Source organism: Stegodyphus dumicola, chromosome 3, assembly GCF_044657685.1.
Source record: "Stegodyphus dumicola isolate Sdum_Otavi_A_Nest chromosome 3, ASM4465768v1".
Taxonomy (NCBI): Eukaryota; Metazoa; Arthropoda; class Arachnida; order Araneae; family Eresidae; genus Stegodyphus; species Stegodyphus dumicola.
In genome coordinates this window covers 159180913-159200418 of record NC_140770.1, presented here as the reverse complement: position 1 = coordinate 159200418, position 19506 = coordinate 159180913, and positions in this window count along the sequence as shown.

The following is a 19506-nucleotide window of genomic DNA, read 5'->3' as shown; positions in this document are numbered from 1 at the left end:
GGGAGCTCTGTAAAATCTTAAATAAATTATCAGAATGATAACATAAACCGCAATCGCGTTAAACGGCATCTTCTGTATACAGCTTAGAAAGTAATGCATCAATACTTTAAATTGGAAAGATAATTCTTGGGAGCTCTGTACAACCTTAAATAAAATATCCGGATGATAATATTAACCGCAATCTCATTAAGCGGCGTCTTATGTATACACCTTTAGAATCTAATGCATTAAATCTTTAAATTTCAAAGATAATTCTTGGGAGCTCTGTACAACCTTAAATAAAATATCCGAATGATAACATTAACCTTAATCGCATTAAGCGGCCTCTTATGTATACAGCTTTAAAATCTAATGCATTAAAACTTTAAATTGTAAAAATAATTCTTGGGAGTTCTGTACAATCTTAAATAAAATAACAGAATGATAACATTAACCGCAATCGCGTTAAACGGCGTCTTCTGAATACAGCTTACAATCTAATGCATCAAACTTTAAATTGCAAAGATAATTCTTGAGAGCTCTGTACAATCTTAAATAAATTATCAGAATGATAACATAAACCGCAATCGCGTTAAACGGCATCTTCTGTATACAGCTTAGAATGTAATGCATCAAAACTTTAAATTGCAAAGATAATTCTTGGGAGCTCTGTACAATCTTAAATAAATTATCAGAATGATAACATAAACCGCAATCGCGTTAAACGGCATCTTCTGTATACAGCTTAGAATGTAATGCATCAATACTTTAAATTGGAAAGATAATTCTTGGGAGCTCTGTACAACCTTAAATAAAATATCCGGATGATAATATTAACCGCAATCGCATTAAGCGGCGTCTTATGTATACACCTTTAGAATCTAATGCATTAAAACTTTAAATTTCAAAGATAATTCTTGGGAGCTCTGTACAACCTTAAATAAAATATCCGAATGATAACATTAACCTTAATCGCATTAAGCGGCCTCTTATGTATACAGCTTTAAAATCTAATGCATTAAAACTTTAAATTGCAAAGATAATTCTTGGGAGCTCTGTACAACCTTAAATAAAATATCCGAATGATAATATTAACCGCAATCGCATTAAGCGGCGTCTTATGTATACAGCTTTAAAATCTAATGCATTAAATCTTTAAATTGTAAAAATAATTCTTGGGAGCTATGTACAATCTGAAATAAAATATCCGAATGATAACATTAACCGCAATCGCGTTAAACGGCGTTTTCTGTATACAGCTTACAATCTAATGCATCAAAACTTTAAATTGCAAAGATAATTCTTGGGAGCTCCGTACAATCTTAAATAAATTATCAGAATGATAACATAAACCGCAATCGCGTTAAACGGCATCTTCTGTATACAGCTTAGAATGTAATGCATCAATACTTTAAATTGCAAAGATAATTCTTGGGAGCTCTGTACAACCTTAAATAAAATATCCGGATGATAATATTAACCGCAATCGCATTAAGCGGCGTCTTATGTATACACCTTTAGAATCTAATGCATTAAAACTTTAAATTTCAAAGATAATTCTTGGGAGCTCTGTACAACCTTAAATAAAATATCCGAATGATAACATTAACCGTAATCGCATGAGGCGGCGTCTTATGTATACAGCTTTAAAATCTAATGCATTAAAACTTTAAATTGTAAAAATAATTCTTGGGAGTTCTGTACAATCTTAAATAAAATATCAGAATGATAACATTAACCGCAATCGCGTTAAACGGCACCTTCTGTATACAGCTTAGAATCTAATGCATTAAAACTTTAAATTGCAAAGATAATTCTTGGGAGCTCTGTACAACCTTAAATAAAATATCCGAATGATAACATTAACCGCAATCGCATTAAGCGGCGTCTTATGTATACAGCTTTAGAATCTAATGCATGAAAACTTTAAATTGTAAAAATAATTCTTCGGAACTCTGTACAATCTTAAATAAAATATCAGAATGATAACATTAAGCGCAATCGCGTTAAACGGCTCCTTCTGTATACAGCTTAGAATCTAATGCATCAAAACTTTAAATTGCAAAGATAATTCTTGGGAGCTCTGTACAAGCTTAAATAGAATATAAGAATGATAAAATTAACCGCAATCGCGTTGAACGGCATCTCCTGTATACAGCTTTAGAATCTAATGCATTAAAACTTTAAATTGCAAAGATAATTCTTGGGAGCTCTGTACAATCTTAAATAAAATTTCAGAATGATAACATTAACCGCAATCGCGTTAAACGGCGTCTTCTGTATACAGCTTAGAATCTAATGCATCAAAACTTTAAATTGCGAAGATAATTCTTGTGAGCTCTGTACAATCTTAAATAGAATATAAGAATGATAACATTAACCGCAAACGCGTTGAACGGCATCTTCTGTATACAGCTTAGTATCAAGTGCATCAAAACTTTAAATTGCAAAGATAATTCTTGGGAGCTCTGTACAACTTTAAATAAAATATCCGAATGATAATATTAACCGCAATCGCATTAAGCGGCGTCTTATGTATACACCTTTAGAATCTAATGCATTAAAACTTTAAATTTCAAACATAATTCTTGGTAGCTATGTACAATCTTAAATAAATTATCAGAATGATAACATAAACCGCAATCGCGTTAAACGGCATCTTCTGTATACAGCTTAGAATGTAATGCATCAATACTTTAAATTGCAAAGATAATTCTTGGGAGCTCTGTACAACCTTAAATAAAATATCCGGATGATAATATTAACCGCAATCGCATTAAGCGGCGTCTTATGTATACACCTTTAGAATCTAATGCATTAAAACTTTAAATTTCAAACATAATTCTTGGGAGCTCTGTACAACCTTAAATAAAATATCCGAATGATAACATTAACCGTAATCGCATTAAGCGGCGTCTTATGTATACAGCTTTAAAATCTAATGCATTAAATCTTTAAATTGTAAAAATAATTCTTGGGAGCTATGTACAATCTGAAATAAAATATCAGAATGATAACATTAACCGCAATCGCGTTAAACGGCGTCTTCTGTATACAGCTTACAATCTAATGCATCAAAACTTTAAATTGCAAAGATAATTCTTGGGAGCTCTGTACAATCTTAAATAAATTATCAGAATGATAACATAAACCGCAATCGCGTTAAACGGCATCTTCTGTATACAGCTTAGAATGTAATGCATCAATACTTTAAATTGGAAAGATAATTCTTGGGAGCTCTGTACAACCTTAAATAAAATATCCGGATGATAATATTAACCGCAATCGCATTAAGCGGCGTCTTATGTATACACCTTTAGAATCTAATGCATTAAAACTTTAAATTTCAAAGATAATTCTTGGGAGCTCTGTACAACCTTAAATAAAATATCCGAATGATAACATTAACCTTAATCGCATTAAGCGGCCTCTTATGTATACAGCTTTAAAATCTAATGCATTAAAACTTTAAATTGTAAAAATAATTCTTGGGAGTTCTGTACAATCTTAAATAAAATAACAGAATGATAACATTAACCGCAATCGCGTTAAACGGCGTCTTCTGTATACAGCTTACAATCTAATGCATCAAACTTTAAATTGCAAAGATAATTCTTGAGAGCTCTGTACAATCTTAAATAAATTATCAGAATGATAACATAAACCGCAATCGCGTTAAACGGCATCTTCTGTATACAGCTTAGAATGTAATGCATCAAAACTTTAAATTGCAAAGATAATTCTTGGGAGCTCTGCACAATCTTAAATAAATTATCAGAATGATAACATAAACCGCAATCGCGTTAAACGGCATCTTCTGTATACAGCTTAGAATGTAATGCATCAAAACTTTAAATTGCAAAGATAATTCTTGGGAGCTCTGTACAATCTTAAATAGAATATAAGAATCATAACATTAACCGCAATTGCGTTGTACGGCATCATCTGTCTACAGCTTAGTATCTAATGCATCAAAGCTTTAAATTGCAAAGATAATTCTTGGGAGCTCTGTACAACCTTAAATAAAATATCCGAATGATAATATTAACCGCAATCGCATTAAGCGGCGTCTTATGTATACATCTTTAAAATCTAATGCATTAAATCTTTAAATTGCAAAGATAATTCTTGGGAGCTCTGTACAATCTTAAATAAATTATCAGAATGATAACATAAACCGCAATCGCGTTAAACGGCATCTTCTGTATACAGCTTAGAATGTAATGCATCAATACTTTAAATTGCAAAGATAATTCTTGGGAGCTCTGTACAACCTTAAATAAAATATCCGGATGATAATATTAACCGCAATCGCATTAAGCGGCGTCTTATGTATACACCTTTAGAATCTAATGCATTAAAACTTTAAATTTCAAAGATAATTCTTGGGAGCTCTGTACAACCTTAAATAAAATATCCGAATGATAACATTAACCGTAATCGCATTAAGCGGCGTCTTATGTATACAGCTTTAGAATCTAATGCATGAAAACTTTAAATTGTAAAAATAATTCTTGGGAGTTCTGTACAATCTTAAATAAAATATCAGAATGATAACATTAACCGCAATCGCGTTAAACGGCATCTTCTGTATACAGCTTAGAATCTAATGCATTAAAACTTTAAATTGCAAAGATAATTCTTGGGAGCTCTGTACAACCTTAAATAAAATATCCGAATGATAACATTAACCGCAATCGCATTAAGCGGCGTCTTATGTATACAGCTTTAGAATCTAATGCATGAAAACTTTAAATTGTAAAAATAATTCTTGGGAGCTCTGTACAAACTTAAATAAAATATCCGAATGATAATATTAACCGCAATCGCATTTAACGGCGTCTTATGTATACAGCTTTAGAATCTAATGCATGAAAACTTTAAATTGTAAAAATAATTCTTGGGAGCTCTATACAATCTTAAATAAAATATCAGAATGATAACATTAACCGCAATCGCGTTAAACGGCGTCTTCTGTATACAGCTTAGAATCTAATGCATCAAAAGTTTAAATTGCAAAGATAATTCTTGGGAGCTCTGTACAATCTTAAATAAAATTTCAGAATGATAACATTAACCGCAATCGCGTTAAACGGCGTCTTCTGTATACAGCTTAGAATCTAATGCATCAAAACTTTAAATTGCAAAGATAATTCTTGGGAGCTCTGTACAATCTTAAATAGAATATAAGAATGATAACATTAACCGCAATCGCGTTGAACGGCATCTTCTGTGTACAGCTTACTATCTAATGCATCAAAACTTTAAATTGCAAAGATAATTCTTGGGAGCTCTGTACAATCTTAAATAGAATATAAGAATCATAACATTAACCGCAATCGCTTTGTACGGCATCTTCTGTCTACAGCTTACTATCTAATGCATCAAAACTTTAAATTGCAAAGATAATTCTTGGGAGCTCTGTACAATCTTAAATAGAATATAAGAATCATAACATTAACCGCAATCGCTTTGTACGGCATCTTCTGTCTACAGCTTAGAATCTAATGCATCAAAAGTTTAAATTGCAAAGATAATTCTTGGGAGCTCTGTACAATCTTAAATAAAATTTCAGAATGATAACATTAACCGCAATCGCGTTAAACGGCGTCTTCTGTATACAGCTTAGAATCTAATGCATCAAAACTTTAAATTGCAAAGATAATTCTTGGGAGCTCTGTACAATCTTAAATAGAATATAAGAATGATAACATTAACCGCAAACGCGTTGAACGGCATCTTCTGTATACAGCTTAGTATCTAATGCATCAAAACTTTAAATTGCAAAGATAATTCTTGGGAGCTCTGTACAACCTTAAATAAAATATCCGAATGATAAAATTAACCGCAATCGCATTAAGCGGCGTCTTATGTATACAGCTTTAGAATCTAATGCATTAAAACTTTAAATTGTAAAAATAATTCGTGGGAGCTCTGTACAATCTTAAATAAAATATCAGAATGATAACATTAACCGCAATCGCGTTAAACGGCGTCTTCTGTATGCAGCTTAGAATCTAATGCATCAAAAGTTTAAATTGCAAAGATAATTCTTGGGAGCTCTGTACAATCTTAAATAAAATTTCAGAATGATAACATTAACCGCAATCGCGTTAAACGGCGTCTTCTGTATACAGCTTAGAATCTAATGCATCAAAACTTTAAATTGCAAAGATAGTTCTTGGGAGCTCTGTACAATCTTAAATAGAATATAAGAATGATAACATTAACCGCAACCGCGTTGAACGGCATCTTCTGTGTACAGCTTACTATCTAATGCATCAAAATTTTAAATTGCAAAGATAATTCTTGGGAGCTCTGTACAATCTTATATAGAATATAAGAATGATAACATTAACAGCAATCGCGTTGAGAGGCATCTTATGTATACAGCTTACTATCTAATGCATCAAAACTTTAAATTGCAAAGATAATTCTTGGGAGCTCTGTACAACCTTAAATAAAATATCCGAATGATAATATTAACCGCAATCGCATTAAGCGGCGTCTTATGTATACAGCTTTAGAATCTAATGCATTAAAACTTTAAATTGTAAAAATAATTCTTCGGAACTCTGTACAATCTTAAATAAAATATCAGAATGATAACATTAACCGCAATCGCGTTAAACGGCACCTTCTGTATACAGCTTAGAATCTAATGCATTAAAACTTTAAATTGCAAAGATAATTCTTGGGAGCTGTGTACAACCTTAAATAAAATTTCAGAATGATAACATTAACCGCAATCGCATTTAACGGCGTCTTATGTATACAGCTTTAGAATCTAATGCATGAAAACTTTAAATTGTAAAAATAATTCTTGGGAGCTCTATACAATCTTAAATAAAATATCAGAATGATAACATTAACCGCAATCGCGTTAAACGGCGTCTTCTGTATACAGCTTAGAATCTAATGCATCAAAAGTTTAAATTGCAAAGATAATTCTTGGGAGCTCTGTACAATCTTAAATAAAATTTCAGAATGATAACATTAACCGCAATCGCGTTAAACGGCGTCTTCTGTATACAGCTTAGAATCTAATGCATCAAAACTTTAAATTGCAAAGATAATTCTTGGGAGCTCTGTACAATCTTAAATAGAATATAAGAATGATAACATTAACCGCAATCGCGTTGAACGGCATCTTCTGTGTACAGCTTACTATCTAATGCATCAAAACTTTAAATTGCAAAGATAATTCTTGGGAGCTCTGTACAATCTTAAATAGAATATAAGAATCATAACATTAACCGCAATCGCTTTGTACGGCATCTTCTGTCTACAGCTTAGTATCTAATGCATCAAAACTTTAAATTGCAAAGATAATTCTTGGGAGCTCTGTACAACCTTAAATAAAATATCCGAATGATAATATTAACCGCAATCGCATTAAGCGGCGTCTTATGTATACAGCTTTAAAATCTAATGCATTAAATCTTTAAATTGTAAAAATAATTCTTGGGAGCTATGTACAATCTGAAATAAAATATCCGAATGATAACATTAACCGCAAACGCATTAAGCGGCCTCTTCTATATACGGCTTAGAATCTAATGCATTAAAACTTTAAAATGTAAAGATAATTCTTGGGAGATCTGTACAACCTTAAATAAATATCCGAATGATAACATTAACCGTAATCGCATTAAGCGGCGTCTTATGTATACAGCTTTAAAATCTAATGCATTAAATCTTTAAATTGCAAAGATAATTCTTGGGAGCTCTGTACAATCTTAAATAAATTATCAGAATGATAACATAAACCGCAATCGCGTTAAACGGCATCTTCTGTATACAGCTTAGAATGTAATGCATCAATACTTTAAATTGCAAAGATAATTCTTGGGAGCTCTGTACAACCTTAAATAAAATATCCGGATGATAATATTAACCGCAATCGCATTAAGCGGCGTCTTATGTATACACCTTTAGAATCTAATGCATTAAAACTTTAAATTTCAAAGATAATTCTTGGGAGCTCTGTACAACCTTAAATAAAATATCCGAATGATAAGATTAACCGTAATCGCATTAAGCGGCGTCTTATGTATACAGCTTTAAAATCTAATGCATTAAAACTTTAAATTGTAAAAATAATTCTTGGGAGTTCTGTACAATCTTAAATAAAATATCAGAATGATAACATTAACCGCAATCGCGTTAAACGGCATCTTCTGTATACAGCTTAGAATCTAATGCATTAAAACTTTAAATTGCAAAGATAATTCTTGGGAGCTCTGTACAACCTTAAATAAAATATCCGAATGATAACATTAACCGCAATCGCATTAAGCGGCGTCTTATGTATACAGCTTTAGAATCTAATGCATGAAAACTTTAAATTGTAAAAATAATTCTTCGGAACTCTGTACAATCTTAAATAAAATATCAGAATGATAACATTAAGCGCAATCGCGTTAAACGGCTCCTTCTGTATACAGCTTAGAATCTAATGCATCAAAACTTTAAATTGCAAAGATAATTCTTGGGAGCTCTGTACAAGCTTAAATAGAATATAAGAATGATAACATTAACCGCAATCGCGTTGAACGGCATCTCTTGTATACAGCTTTAGAATCTAATGCATTAAAACTTTAAATTGTAAAAATAATTCTTGGGAGCTCTATACAATCTTAAATAAAATTTCAGAATGATAACATTAACCGCAATCGCGTTAAACGGCGTCTTCTGTATACAGCTTAGAATCTAATGCATCAAAACTTTAAATTGCGAAGATAATTCTTGTGAGCTCTGTACAATCTTAAATAGAATATAAGAATGATAACATTAACCGCAAACGCGTTGAACGGCATCTTCTGTATACAGCTTAGTATCAAATGCATCAAAACTTTAAATTGTAAAAATAATTCTTGGTAGCTATGTACAATCTGAAATAAAATATCCGAATGATAAAATTAACCGCAATCGCATTAAGCGGCGTCTTATGTATACAGCTTTAGAATCTAATGCATTAAAACTTTAAATTGTAAAAATGATTCGTGGGAGCTCTGTACAATCTTAAATAAAATATCAGAATGATAACATTAACCGCAATCGCGTTAAACGGCGTCTTCTGTATGCAGCTTAGAATCTAATGCATCAAAAGTTTAAATTGCAAAGATAATTCTTGGGAGCTCTGTACAATCTTAAATAGAATATAAGAATGATAACATTAACCGCAAACGCGTTGAACGGCATCTTCTGTATACAGCTTAGTATCTAATGCATCAAAACTTTAAATTGCAAAGATAATTCTTGGGAGCTCTGTACAACCTTAAATAAAATTTCAGAATGATAACATTAACCGCAATCGCATTTAACGGCGTCTTATGTATACAGCTTTAGAATCTAATGCATGAAAACTTTAAATTGTAAAAATAATTCTTGGGAGCTCTATACAATCTTAAATAAAATATCAGAATGATAACATTAACCGGAATCGCGTTAAACGGCGTCTTCTGTATACAGCTTAGAATCTAATGCATCAAAAGTTTAAATTGCAAAGATAATTCTTGGGAGCTCTGTACAATCTTAAATAAAATTTCAGAATGATAACATTAACCGCAATCGCGTTAAACGGCGTCTTCTGTATACAGCTTAGAATCTAATGCATCAAAACTTTAAATTGCAAAGATAATTCTTGGGAGCTCTGTACAATCTTAAATAGAATATAAGAATGATAACATTAACCGCAATCGCGTTGAACGGCATCTTCTGTGTACAGCTTACTATCTAATGCATCAAAACTTTAAATTGCAAAGATAATTCTTGGGAGCTCTGTACAATCTTAAATAGAATATAAGAATCATAACATTAACCGCAATCGCTTTGTACGGCATCTTCTGTCTACAGCTTAGTATCTAATGCATCAAAACTTTAAATTGCAAAGATAATTCTTGGGAGCTCTGTACAACCTTAAATAAAATATCCGAATGATAATATTAACCGCAATCGCATTAAGCGGCGTCTTATGTATACAGCTTTAAAATCTAATGCATTAAATCTTTAAATTGTAAAAATAATTCTTGGGAGCTATGTACAATCTGAAATAAAATATCCGAATGATAACATTAACCGCAAACGCATTAAGCGGCCTCTTCTATATACGGCTTAGAATCTAATGCATTAAAACTTTAAAATGTAAAGATAATTCTTGGGAGATCTGTACAACCTTAAATAAATATCCGAATGATAACATTAACCGTAATCGCATTAAGCGGCGTCTTATGTATACAGCTTTAAAATCTAATGCATTAAATCTTTAAATTGCAAAGATAATTCTTGGGAGCTCTGTACAATCTTAAATAAATTATCAGAATGATAACATAAACCGCAATCGCGTTAAACGGCATCTTCTGTATACAGCTTAGAATGTAATGCATCAATACTTTAAATTGCAAAGATAATTCTTGGGAGCTCTGTACAACCTTAAATAAAATATCCGGATGATAATATTAACCGCAATCGCATTAAGCGGCGTCTTATGTATACACCTTTAGAATCTAATGCATTAAAACTTTAAATTTCAAAGATAATTCTTGGGAGCTCTGTACAACCTTAAATAAAATATCCGAATGATAAGATTAACCGTAATCGCATTAAGCGGCGTCTTATGTATACAGCTTTAAAATCTAATGCATTAAAACTTTAAATTGTAAAAATAATTCTTGGGAGTTCTGTACAATCTTAAATAAAATATCAGAATGATAACATTAACCGCAATCGCGTTAAACGGCATCTTCTGTATACAGCTTAGAATCTAATGCATTAAAACTTTAAATTGCAAAGATAATTCTTGGGAGCTCTGTACAACCTTAAATAAAATATCCGAATGATAACATTAACCGCAATCGCATTAAGCGGCGTCTTATGTATACAGCTTTAGAATCTAATGCATGAAAACTTTAAATTGTAAAAATAATTCTTCGGAACTCTGTACAATCTTAAATAAAATATCAGAATGATAACATTAAGCGCAATCGCGTTAAACGGCTCCTTCTGTATACAGCTTAGAATCTAATGCATCAAAACTTTAAATTGCAAAGATAATTCTTGGGAGCTCTGTACAAGCTTAAATAGAATATAAGAATGATAACATTAACCGCAATCGCGTTGAACGGCATCTCTTGTATACAGCTTTAGAATCTAATGCATTAAAACTTTAAATTGTAAAAATAATTCTTGGGAGCTCTATACAATCTTAAATAAAATTTCAGAATGATAACATTAACCGCAATCGCGTTAAACGGCGTCTTCTGTATACAGCTTAGAATCTAATGCATCAAAACTTTAAATTGCGAAGATAATTCTTGTGAGCTCTGTACAATCTTAAATAGAATATAAGAATGATAACATTAACCGCAAACGCGTTGAACGGCATCTTCTGTATACAGCTTAGTATCAAATGCATCAAAACTTTAAATTGTAAAAATAATTCTTGGTAGCTATGTACAATCTGAAATAAAATATCCGAATGATAAAATTAACCGCAATCGCATTAAGCGGCGTCTTATGTATACAGCTTTAGAATCTAATGCATTAAAACTTTAAATTGTAAAAATGATTCGTGGGAGCTCTGTACAATCTTAAATAAAATATCAGAATGATAACATTAACCGCAATCGCGTTAAACGGCGTCTTCTGTATGCAGCTTAGAATCTAATGCATCAAAAGTTTAAATTGCAAAGATAATTCTTGGGAGCTCTGTACAATCTTAAATAGAATATAAGAATGATAACATTAACCGCAAACGCGTTGAACGGCATCTTCTGTATACAGCTTAGTATCTAATGCATTAAAACTTTAAATTGCAAAGATAATTCTTGGGAGCTCTGTACAACCTTAAATAAAATATCCGAATGATAAAATTAACCGCAATCGCATTAAGCGGCGTCTTATGTATACAGCTTTAGAATCTAATGCATTAAAACTTTAAATTGTAAAAATAATTCGTGGGAGCTCTGTACAATCTTAAATAAAATATCAGAATGATAACATTAACCGCAATCGCGTTAAACGGCGTCTTCTGTATGCAGCTTAGAATCTAATGCATTAAAACTTTAAATTGCAAAGATAATTCTTGGGAGCTGTGTACAACCTTAAATAAAATTTCAGAATGATAACATTAACCGCAATCGCATTTAACGGCGTCTTATGTATACAGCTTTAGAATCTAATGCATGAAAACTTTAAATTGTAAAAATAATTCTTGGGAGCTCTATACAATCTTAAATAAAATATCAGAATGATAACATTAACCGCAATCGCGTTAAACGGCGTCTTCTGTATACAGCTTAGAATCTAATGCATCAAAAGTTTAAATTGCAAAGATAATTCTTGGGAGCTCTGTACAATCTTAAATAAAATTTCAGAATGATAACATTAACCGCAATCGCGTTAAACGGCGTCTTCTGTATACAGCTTAGAATCTAATGCATCAAAACTTTAAATTGCAAAGATAATTCTTGGGAGCTCTGTACAATCTTAAATAGAATATAAGAATGATAACATTAACCGCAATCGCGTTGAACGGCATCTTCTGTGTACAGCTTACTATCTAATGCATCAAAACTTTAAATTGCAAAGATAATTCTTGGGAGCTCTGTACAATCTTAAATAGAATATAAGAATCATAACATTAACCGCAATCGCTTTGTACGGCATCTTCTGTCTACAGCTTAGTATCTAATGCATCAAAACTTTAAATTGCAAAGATAATTCTTGGGAGCTCTGTACAACCTTAAATAAAATATCCGAATGATAATATTAACCGCAATCGCATTAAGCGGCGTCTTATGTATACAGCTTTAAAATCTAATGCATTAAATCTTTAAATTGTAAAAATAATTCTTGGGAGCTATGTACAATCTGAAATAAAATATCCGAATGATAACATTAACCGCAAACGCATTAAGCGGCCTCTTCTATATACGGCTTAGAATCTAATGCATTAAAACTTTAAAATGTAAAGATAATTCTTGGGAGATCTGTACAACCTTAAATAAATATCCGAATGATAACATTAACCGTAATCGCATTAAGCGGCGTCTTATGTATACAGCTTTAAAATCTAATGCATTAAAACTTTAAATTGTAAAAATAATTCTTTGGAGTTCTGTACAATCTTAAATAAAATATCAGAATGATAACATTAACCGCAATCGCGTTAAACGGCGTCTTCTGTATACAGCTTAGTATCTAATGCATCAAAACTTTAAATTGCAAAGGTAATTCTTGGGAGCTCTGTACAACTTTAAATAAAATATCCGAATGATAATATTAACCGCAATCGCATTAAGCGGCGTCTTATGTATACAGCTTTAGAATCTAATGCATTAAAACTTTAAATTGTAAAAATAATTCTTGGTAGCTATGTACAATCTGAAATAAAATATCCGAATGATAAAATTAACCGCAATCGCATTAAGCGGCGTCTTATGTATACAGCTTTAGAATGTAATGCATTAAAACTTTAAATTGTAAAAATGATTCGTGGGAGCTCTGTACAATCTTAAATAAAATATCAGAATGATAACATTAACCGCAATCGCGTTAAACGGCGTCTTCTGTATACAGCTTAGAATCTAATGCATCAAAACTTTAAATTGCAAAGATAATTCTTGGGAGCTCTGTACAATCTTAAATAGAATATAAGAATGATAACATTAACCGCAATCGCGTTGAACGGCATCTTCTGTGTACAGCTTACTATCTAATGCATCAAAATTTTAAATTGCAAAGATAATTCTTGGGAGCTCTGTACAATCTTAAATCGAATATAAGAATGATAACATTAACAGCAATCGCGTTGTGCGGCATCTTATGTATACAGCTTACTATTTAATGCATCAAAACTTTAAATTGCAAAGATAATTCTTGGGAGCTCTGTACAACCTTAAATAAAATATCCGAATGATAAAATTAACCGCAATCGCATTAAGCGGCGTCTTATGTATACAGCTTTAGAATCTAATGCATTAAAACTTTAAATTGTAAAAATAATTCGTGGGAGCTCTGTACAATCTGAAATAAAATATCAGAATCATAACATTAACCGCAATCGCGTTAAACGGCGTCTTCTGTATGCAGCTTAGAATCTAATGCATCAAAAGTTTAAATTGCAAAGATAATTCTTGGGAGCTCTGTACAATCTTAAATAAAATTTCAGAATGATAACATTAACCGCAATCGCGTTAAACGGCGTCTTCTGTATACAGCTTAGGATCTAATGCATCAAAACTTTAAATTGCAAAGATAATTCTTGGGAGCTCTGTACAATCTTAAATAGAATATAAGAATGATAACATTAACAGCAATCGCGTTGAGCGGCATCTTATGTGTACAGCTTAGTATCTAATGCATCAAAACTTTAAATTGCAAAGGTAATTCTTGGGAGCTCTGTACAACTTTAAATAAAATATCCGAATGATAATATTAACCGCAATCGCATTAAGCGGCGTCTTATGTATACAGCTTTAGAATCTAATGCATTAAAACTTTAAATTGTAAAAATAATTCTTGGTAGCTATGTACAATCTGAAATAAAATATCCGAATGATAAAATTAACCGCAATCGCATTAAGCGGCGTCTTATGTATACAGCTTTAGAATCTAATGCATTAAAACTTTAAATTGTAAAAATGATTCGTGGGAGCTCTGTACAATCTTAAAATAAAATATCAGAATGATAACATTAACCGCAATCGCGTTAAACGGCGTCTTCTGTATGCAGCTTAGAATCTAATGCATCAAAAGTTTAAATAGCAAAGATAATTCTTGGGAGCTCTGTACAATCTTAAATAAAATTTCAGAATGATAACATTAACCGCAATCGCGTTAAACGGCGTCTTCTGTATACAGCTTAGAATCTAATGCATCAAAACTTTAAATTGCAAAGATAATTCTTGGGAGCTCTGTACAATCTTATATAGAATATAAGAATGATGACATTAACAGCAATCGCGTTGAGCGGCATCTTATGTATACAGCTTACTATCTAATGCATCAAAAGTTTAAATTGCAAAGATAATTCTTGGGAGCTCTGTACAACCTTAACTAAAATTTCAGAATGATAACATTAACCGCAATCGCGTTAAACGGCGTCTTCTGTATGCAGCTTACAATCTAATGCATCAAAAGTTTAAATTGCAAAGATAATTCTTGGGAGCTCTGTACAATCTTAAATAAAATTTCAGAATGATAACATTAACCGCAATCGCGTTGAACGGCATCTTTTGTGTACAGCTTACTATCTAATGCATCAAAACTTTAAATTGCAAAGATAATTCTTGGGAGCTCTGTACAATCTTAAATAAATTATCAGAATGATAACATAAACCGCAATCGCGTTAAACGGCATCTTCTGTATACAGCTTAGAATGTAATGCATCAATACTTTAAATTGCAAAGATAATTCTTGGGAGCTCTGTACAGCCTTAAATAAAATATCCGGATGATAATATTAACCGTAATCGCATTAAGCGGAGTCTTATGTTTACAGCTTTAAAATCTAATGCATTAAAACTTTAAATTTCAAAGATAATTCTTGGGAGCTCTGTACAACCTTAAATAAAATATCCGAATGATAACTTTAACCGTAATCGCATTAAGCGGCGTCTTATGTATACAGCTTTAAAATCTAATGCATTAAAACTTCAAATTGTAAAAATAATTCTTGGGAGCTATGTACAATCTGAAATAAAATAGCCGAATGATAAAATTAACTGCAATCGCATTAAGCGGCGTCTTATGTATACAGCTTTAGAATCTAATGCATTAAAACTTTAAATTGTAAAAATAATTCGTGGGAGCTCTGTACAATCTTAAATAAAATATCAGAATGATAACATTAACCGCAATCGCGTTAAACGGCGTCTTCTGTATGCAGCTTAGAATCTAATGCATCAAAAGTTTAAATTGCAAAGATAATTCTTGGGAGCTCTGTACAATCTTAAATAAACTTTCAGAATGATAACATTAACCGCACTCGCGTTAAACGGCGTCTTCTGTATACAGCTTAGAATCTGATGCATCAAAACTTTAAATTGCAAAGATAATTCTTGGGAGCTCTGTACAATCTTAAATAGAATATAAGAATGATAACATTAACCGCAATCGCGTTAAACGGCGTCTTCTGTATACAGCTTACAATCTAATGCATCAAAACTTTAAATTGCAAAGATAATTCTTGGGAGCTCTGTACAATCTTAAATAAATTATCAGAATGATAACATAAACCGCAATCGCGTTAAACGGCATCTTCTGTATACAGCTTAGAATGTAATGCATCAATACTTTAAATTGCAAAGATAATTCTTGGGAGCTCTGTACAACCTTAAATAAAATATCCGGATGATAATATTAACCGCAATCTCATTAAGCGGCGTCTTATGTATACACCTTTAGAATCTAATGCATTAAAACTTTAAATTTCAAAGATAATTCTTGGGAGCTCTGTACAACCTTAAATAAAATATCCGAATGATAACATTAACCGTAATCGCATTAAGCGGCGTCTTATGTATACAGCTTTAAAATCTAATGCATTAAATCTTTAAATTGTAAAAATAATTCTTGGGAGCTATGTACAATCTGAAATAAAATATCAGAATGATAACATTAACCGCAATCGCGTTAAACGGCGTCTTCTGTATACAGCTTACAATCTAATGCATCAAAACTTTAAATTGCAAAGATAATTCTTGGGAGCTCTGTACAATCTTAAATAAATTATCAGAATGATAACATAAACCGCAATCGCGTTAAACGGCATCTTCTGTATACAGCTTAGAATGTAATGCATCAATACTTTAAATTGCAAAGATAATTCTTGGGAGCTCTGTACAACCTTAAATAAAATATCCGGATGATAATATTAACCGCAATCGCATTAAGCGGCGTCTTATGTATACACATTTAGAATCTAATGCATTAAAACTTTAAATTTCAAAGATAATTCTTGGGAGCTCTGTACAACCTTAAATAAAATATCCGAATGATAACATTAACCGTAATCGCATTAAGCGGCGTCTTATGTATACAGCTTTAAAATCTAATGCATTAAAACTTTAAATTGTAAAAATAATTTTTGGGAGTTCTGTACAATCTTAAATAAAATATCAGAATGATAACATTAACCGCAATCGCGTTAAACGGCGTCTTCTGTATACAGCTTACAATCTAATGCATCAAAACTTTAAATTGCAAAGATAATTCTTGGGAGCTCTGTACAATCTTAAATAAATTATCAGAATGATAACATAAACCGCAATCGCGTTAAACGGCATCTTCTGTATACAGCTTAGAATGTAATGCATCAATACTTTAAATTGGAAAGATAATTCTTGGGAGCTCTGTACAACCTTAAATAAAATATCCGGATGATAATATTAACCGCAGTCGCATTAAGCGGCGTCTTATGTATACACCTTTAGAATCTAATGCATTAAAACTTTAAATTTCAAAGATAATTCTTGGGAGCTCTGTACAACCTTAAATAAAATATCCGAATGATAACATTAACCTTAATCGCATTAAGCGGCCTCTTATGTATACAGCTTTAAAATCTAATGCATTAAAACTTTAAATTTTAAAAATAATTCTTGGGAGTTCTGTACAATCTTAAATAAAATAACAGAATGATAACATTAACCGCAATCGCGTTAAACGGCGTCTTCTGTATACAGCTTACAATCTAATGCATCAAACTTTAAATTGCAAAGATAATTCTTGAGAGCTCTGTACAATCTTAAATAAATTATCAGAATGATAACATAACCCGCAATCGCGTTAAACGGCATCTTCTGTATACAGCTTAGAATGTAATGCATCAAAATTTTAAATTGCAAAGATAATTCTTGGGAGCTCTGTACAATCTTAAATAAATTATCAGAATGATAACATAAACCGCAATCGCGTTAAACGGCATCTTCTGTATACAGCTTAGAATGTAATGCATCAAAACTTTAAATTGCAAAGATAATTCTTGGGAGCTCTGTACAATCTTAAATAGAATATAAGAATCATAACATTAACCGCAATCGCGTTGTACGGCATCATCTGTCTACAGCTTAGTATCTAATGCATCAAAACTTTAAATTGCAAAGATAATTCTTGGGAGCTCTGTACAACCTTAAATAAAATATCCGAATGATAATATTAACCGCAATCGCATTAAGCGGCGTCTTATGTATACAGCTTTAAAATCTAATGCATTAAATCTTTAAATTGTAAAAATAATTCTTGGGAGCTATGTACAATCTGAAATAAAATATCCGAATGATAACATTAACCGCAATCGCGTTAAACGGCGTCTTCTGTATACAGCTTACAATCTAATGCATCAAAACTTTAAATTGCAAAGATAATTCTTGGGAGCTCTGTACAATCTTAAAAAAATTATCAGAATGATAACATAAACCGCAATCGCGTTAAACGGCATCTTCTGTATACAGCTTAGAATGTAATGCATCAGTACTTTAAATTGCAAAGATAATTCTTGGGAGCTCTGTACAACCTTAAATAAAATATCCGGATGATAATATTAACCGCAATCGCATTAAGCGGCGTCTTATGTATACACCTTTAGAATCTAATGCATTAAAACTTTAAATTTCAAAGATAATTCTTGGGAGCTCTGTACAACCTTAAATAAAATATCCGAATGATAACATTAACCGTAATCGCATTAAGCGGCGTCTTATGTATACAGCTTTAAAATCTAATGCATTAAAACTTTAAATTGTAAAAATAATTCTTGGGAGTTCTGTACAATCTTAAATAAAATATCAGAATGATAACATTAACCGCAATCGCGTTAAACGGCATCTTCTGTATACAGCTTAGAATGTAAAGCATCAATACTTTAAATTGCAAAGATAATTCTTGGGAGCTCTGTACAACCTTAAATAAAATATCCGGATGATAATATTAACCGCAATCTCATTAAGCGGCGTCTTTTGTATACACCTTTAGAATCTAATGCATTAAAACTTTAAATTTCAAAGATAATTCTTGGGAGCTCTGTACAACCTTAAATAAAATATGCGAATGATAACATTAACCGTAATCGCATTAAGCGGCGTCTTATGTATACAGCTTTAAAATCTAATGCATTAAAACATTAAATTGTAAACTTGGGAGCTCTGTACAACCTTAAATAAAATATCCGAATGATAACATTAACCGCAAACGCATTAAGCGGCGTCTTCTATATACGGCTTAGAATCTAATGCATAAATACTTTAAATTGCAAAGATAATTCTTGGGAGCTCTGTACAATCTTAAATAAATTATCAGAATGATAACATAAACCGCAATCGCGTTAAACGGCATCTTCTGTATACAGCTTAGAATGTAATGCATCAAAACTTTAAATTGCAAAGATAATTCTTGGGAGCTCTGTACAACCTTAAATAAAATATCCGGATGATAACATTAACCGCAATCGCATTAAGCGGCGTCTTATGTATACAGCTTTAGAATCTAATGCACTAAAACTTTAAATTGTAAACTTGGGAGCTC